This window comes from Clinocottus analis, unplaced genomic scaffold (assembly GCF_023055335.1).
Source record: "Clinocottus analis isolate CAN_PGR_092001 unplaced genomic scaffold, fCliAna1.0.p SCAF_22, whole genome shotgun sequence".
Taxonomy (NCBI): domain Eukaryota; kingdom Metazoa; phylum Chordata; class Actinopteri; order Perciformes; family Cottidae; genus Clinocottus; species Clinocottus analis.
Window position 1 is genome coordinate 10,543,912 of NW_027175954.1, and position 6,641 is coordinate 10,550,552.

Sequence of the window (6,641 nt, forward strand, 5' to 3'; positions counted from 1 at the left end):
ATTCAGGGGCATGGGGCTCCTGTAAAGCACCCAGAGAGCAACTTGGGGTTCAGTGCCTTGCTCAAAGACACTGAGGTTACAGGGATCGAACCAATGGTCCAGTTATTATAGAAAGACCAGCTTGACTCATTGAGCCACGGTCACTCCAGAAGTGTTTGACTGCCTGAAAGTGTATGAGCAAGACATTACACACAGTACAGTGTAACATAAAAATCAATATCCTTAAACTTTTAAACACAATTTCTGTCCAATATTTTTTTTTTCCCACAAAGAAGTTTAATTAATAACAACATGTCTTTAGATGACGTCTGCATCTTCTCCCTCACTGCAATGGAGATGTTACCACATCATACTTTTGTGAGTTGCAAACTGGGCCAAATTTGTCTTCCAAATTGTAATGTTGCAAAATCCTGCTCACACGTACATATAATAAAAGAGGAATGTTCCCACTGAAGCAGATATATGTGAGAACATACATCATACACAGAGAAGGACAAACAACAAAGTTAACTTACAATCGAGCTTTAAATATCACACAAAAATAGAAGAACATAGTGGGAATTGCAGTAACAACATATTTATGTTTTTATTATCCACCAGCCGGCTTCGTGTATTTATAATTATTCTTAAGAATAACAATTTTAACAATAATTTTAATTCACCTTCTTTTATTGAGGATATACTTTGAAACATATTGAACGAGTTCTGTTAAGAGACACGTTTATAAAGAAGCTAATGATTTGATCTTGCTATGCTACATTGTACCATCAGAGCCGCAGTAATCTTGAAGATGCTGTGGGCTTGTCTTAGTATTTTTAAGACCAGGTGCACATGAATATGATTTCCATCTCGCTAAGAGGAGAGTCATGTTGCAGGCCACTCTGCTAGAAGTCACAGTGAAAAGAGAAAAAGGATTGAGTTTGAAAGCAATAAAGAGGCAAAGACATGAAAAGGCAGCGCCGCTTTTTAGATACTTTTGCTTGTTGCTCATGAATAACACATCGCAGATTCAGTCTCACAACAGTCACATGGATTCTTCTTAGCCATTGAGTGAACCTGCACTTAAACAATAAAGAGAAGCGAACGCACAAGAGACCACAGCAAATGTGTAGACTACACGCATGCACTTGGTTTGTACTTTTAATATCTAATTATGAGCGTGTGTGTGTGTGTGTATATATATATATATATATATATATATATATATATATATATATATATATACACACACATATATGATAATGTATATACATATCTCTGTTTACATATGTATTCATATTCACATATTGTTGACATATTATTTAATCACATATCCTGCGGGATATGTGATTAAATAACCTTACGGATCTTATTTAGTGAAAAAAAAAAAATCAAAATCAAACACCCTTTTCATAATGTAATCTGAATCAGAAGATACTTAATCACTCCCTTTTACACGCAAACCCTGATTGCCATGTATTCACAAAATAACTTAAAACAGAAATAATTATGTTAAAAACAAAGACTGATGGGAGATTTACACATTATTAATGGGTTTAGCATGTGCATGAATCCCCTCACAGACAATATTTAACTAACACATTATTCCTTTGCACGGCACAGTCGATGTTCCAATCCGCTGTATTTGAAATGTGTGTCTACTTTAGTCAAGTTAACTGGCATGAGGGCCAACAGCCTCCTTCTTTAACTCTGCTGGTTCATCACTACATTTCTCTCTTACAGGCTGCTAAATAACAGCGCCCAGATGATACCTGACATATTTATATATTTATAGTCAGGACACACTGTGTTCGGTGAGATCAATATATCAAAGCGTTACTGTGAGAGCTCTATGCTTGATGGTTTTTAATCTTTATTTGCAGATAAGGGGTGCTGAGTGTGCATGTTGGAAAAATTGCTGAGCTGGCAACAAACAACCTCTCTTCAAATTCAGGAACTCACTCACACACAGTCACACCTTGGTGAGAGTGCTAGTGTTACACTGAATGCCTCAATCCTTTAGAAAATAGTAAAAGTCAACTCTTAAAAAGCATCCTAAAAATCCTTCTAATACAGAGATCTAGAGTTTATAAGAAAGAAAGCATAGCTATACCTATATTAAACAGAACATAAGTCAACGTAATCAATAGTAGTGTCAGTCTACCCTTAAAAGTGCACTCAAGCAATTCTGGGACAGGGCCATACTTTTTGTATTTGTATTAATTAAAAAAAACTGAGGCAGCAGATGCCATCATATCCTGGCTTCACGACCCTGAGTAGAAATGCTTCCAAAACTTTCATCCTACATTTCCCATAATGCAGAGAAATAGCATATCTTCACACTGCGTGATAAACATCCATGTCTTAAAGGCCATGCTTTTAGTTTATTTATTTTTTTCGAGTGAATCCAGGTTTTCTGAAATAACCCCATGATCCTGAAAATACGTCTCTCTTCATCAGTAGTAATCTAGAGGTTGTGTGCAGGAGCTCCATAGAAAACAGTCACTGCATCTTTTTGAGATTTAATCTGAGCTAGAGGTTTATCAGCTGTAGGCCTGTATGAGGGCTGGGAAAGAGGAGTAGATTTAAGTGTCAATAGCACAGTAATTGTGTGGGATGTTGTGATGTGTGACGTATAAAAAAAACCTTAGTGAGAAGAAGATAGACCCTAGGAAAGAAGCCCCTGAGCAGCAGCAACCGTGCAACAAATCCCTAAGAAATGGCAACTTAATAAATGATCACAACTTCGGGCAAACTTATCAAAGACAAAAGAAAATGTGAATGTACAGAAGTTACCTGACTGTCTGTGCTGTAAAATACAGTAAAGCCAACGTACTGCCAGTCATAAATAAACAGTCACAGACGTATGAAGCAAGTTCACTTGAGTTAGCAATGGAGGGGGTGTCTCTGAAAGGCAGTCCTGAAAATGAATGCATTTGCTTTATTGGCATGATATTTCAGTGAAGCTGATTACATTTCCTGATGTTTTGGAAACGTTTCATACAGATTAGGTGGATTAGCTGCAACACCGACTGATACATCATAACAGCTGCCTGGATCTGGTTCAAAACACTCAATCAGGCATTTCTTTTTAATTCATTTTAGTCAAACATGAGTGACTCTGTTCAACCCATCACACCAGCTCTAGTGTGAAAGTAGATACACAAACTCAATAATACATTTATTTGTGCTTTTATGGAACACACACGTAGGATTTCATCTGTATTTCCCCGTAGATTCAGGTAAAATGACATACTTGTGTGTTTCAAAAATAGCTTTTCTAAAAAAATTAGAGCTCTTTAGCGTTTACTTAATCCTGAAAAAAAGATAAGGACAGATATCATACGCTCATGCGTACATCACCACTAGATGGCAATGGTAACCAATGGGTCCTGTTACTTCTATAGCCTCACAGTCCGCACCCAGATTATGCCTTTGAAATAATCAACAAAGAGACGATGATAAAAATGATACGTTGTATGTATGTTTGTGCTTCAGAGCATCTAATTTTATCCCGCAATGTTTCAATAGTGACATATGTGTAAGTTAATGTCCATGTAAACTTGCTGAGGGCCTCTTATCCACCTCTCACTGTCATTGTGCTTCATGCCCTCATGATACCCATAAGTGCGGGAACAAAGGATATATATTTAATTTCAAACGCTTCTATTTAAAGGGATAAAAAAAAAAAAGTATATTAGAAGAATGCAAAGCCTCGTTAGTTGGTCTAGTTAGCTACACAACAGTTACACAGAGTAGCTACTGAGTGTAAATACCAGTGTGTGTGGGGCTTGTTTTAATGTAGTGATACGTTTGATTTGAACAATGATTGGGTGGAACCGGTTCCTCAGGCCCTGGGCCACTGACCCACTTTTTCTGGTTGGTTTTCTAGTCATGTGGAAGTTGAACAAGGAGTGAAAGAGCACATAATGAACAAGATCCTCAGCACATTGAACAGAGCTATCACAACAACATTACCACTATGATAATAAGCTCACCATCCCCCACAAGCATCTCGACATTGCATCAGAGGGCAAGAACAGTTCAAGTTTAAAGTGTGGTGAAGCAACGTGCTGAAGACCAAGTGACACTCAATCTTCCTCAAGGTCCAAGAGATGAGGGCCAATTCTAAAATCATCAGTGTGTCCTGTTCCTTCACTTGAGCCCTGAAGATGGGGACATAATGCGACATAAATGAGATGGCTGTGGGGCTGTGCATGAGGTCACCACATGTGCCAGGGAACAGCACCTCAGCAACAATGTCTGCAGTCCATCTGGTACAGGACATTTATGTTAAGACACGCCTTTTGGGAAAAGTGTCACTGGGATTTGTATAGTTAAACCACTGTAATAAATACACATTAATTAATCATGTAATGCATACATAAATCAGACACTTAAATCCCTAGAAAGTGAAGAGTAGGTTGTTTAATAAAGTGTTTATGAATTTGCTATTTTTAGGGAATTCATAGTCTGTGATCCATTTCAATGTCTAACTTTTAACCTTTATAATGAAGATACCCAAAGGTGAAGAGGACGCGGGAAGATTGGCCTCATGGGATGAATGCAGAGACCAACTGTCATGTATGTATATAAAATATGTAACGTGATGAATGTAATAAAGTTTAAGTTCGGCAAGTTATCTTTTCTTGTCTTTCTTACTTTACAATATGGAAGGAACTATGTACTTGAGTGATTGGGCTACCTTTAACTCTAAAAGGATTACATTTATTAAAATGTATATTACTGTCAAATTGTGAGAAAGTAGTTTCAATTATTATTATGAATATTATCAGGACGGTTGAAGGTGTGTGTGTGTGTGTGTGTGTGTGTGTGTGTGTGTAACATGTATAAACTAATAATGTTACAGCTGACAGAGTGAGAAATACACCAGTGGCTTACCTGTTGTCACACATAACGAGAGCAACGGTAACTCACTGCAGCTGGAAGCTGATGTGCACCTGGTGAAGGTTTGTCATGGCATAGTCTCCAGAATTCTGCAGGAATATAACATAAGCAAAACAAACCAGGTTACCTTATATTTTAGCAAATAATGCATCATTAACAAAACTATGACAAAACTAAACTAAATGCCAAAAATAAATACAATGAAATAATGATAAACCATAATTCATCAGTTGCTTTCTTTTTGTTATCATGATTGCAGATATTGCAAATATATTTGACATTGCTTATATTTTAATCAACGTATGTACTCTGCATTTGCTACAATTCAATTAACTACGTTTTAGTCCGAGAGATTAATTTAAGGTGCTCAACAGCTTCTTAGAACTCACTAGTTAGACACATTTTTAATACTGAAAGTTGTCAGTGATGTAATTTGACATGCCTAAATCTTTTGTGCATGTCATGTCTGTGGGAACCAATCAAGGGTGACTAAGGGATACACATAATTGTTCATTATGGTTAAAAAAAAAGAAATATGTTTATTATGGTTCCTCAGTTAGAGCCAATGCACTGATGTGAACTGTCCACTAGAGGGCGCTGTTTACTCTGGTGTAACTAAATAGAAACAGTATCTAACATTTGGTCCTTGGCCATCTGGATAAACATGCAGGAAAAGAAAGATGCTTTCTCCAACAAGATGTGCTGTTTTCATTTATTTGCTATGCAAAACATTACCTCAGACATGCATTTATATGAACCGTTGGATGTTTCCTTGACCATACCCTAAAATGTCAGGTGGTCACCCAGGAATTGTTTGTGATTGTGAGCTAAAAGCTGAACAGATTGTATTTTTTTAGACAGGCCTAGGACATTAAGTACCGGTAACTAAAGTTAGATTCATCAAATCTATTAAGACAAACTAATTTATGAATATATCAGCTTTAATGTATAAACACAATATTCCTAATATCTAGCAACGTGTGATGTGACATCTAAGTATTAACTTAACTAATAGCTCCTACAAGGATGCTGTTTGTATGCAGATTATGTGAGTACTGCTTACAAAGATACCAGTAGATCAGGAAAGTTCAGTATGATGTCAGATAATGAGATTTTCTGCAGCAGTTCTCTCCGGCTCAGTTCTCTTGTTTTTATTCAATGTAAATTATTTGAGTTTTAGATGAAGGTTCTTTAAAACCAATATAAAAAAACAATATTAACCAGAATGATGGGGATTAGAAAAGTGTGAGAAGGAAAGGGGCGGTTCCTGATCCAAAGCAAACCATCTGGTGAACACAGTGGAGGCGGCGCTGTGGCATGGACTGGCTGTCGATGGAGCCGGGTCACTGGTGTTCATTGAGGATGTCACAGGTGATAGAAGTAGCAGGATGAGTTTTGAGGTGTTTAGGGCGATACTATCTGCTCAGATTCAGCCAAATGCTGTAAAACTCACTGGACGGCACTTCTCAGTACAGACGGATAATGACCCCAAAACATACTCTGGAAACAGCCCAAGAGCTATTTGAGGCAAATAAATTGAATATTCTTCAAGTGAAGGAGGGTGCAGTAAAGACTTAGCAAAACATCTCATGGGAAGAAACTCTGTTTGGTGATGACTATGGGTGGAGGACTTTAGGGAATTATTGACTGCAAAGGATTTTCCTCCAAGTATGACAAATGAACATTATAATCATAGTTTGTCCAATTACTTCAAAACCTCTGAAGGGTGGGGAACTGTGTAAAGATGGCTGTAA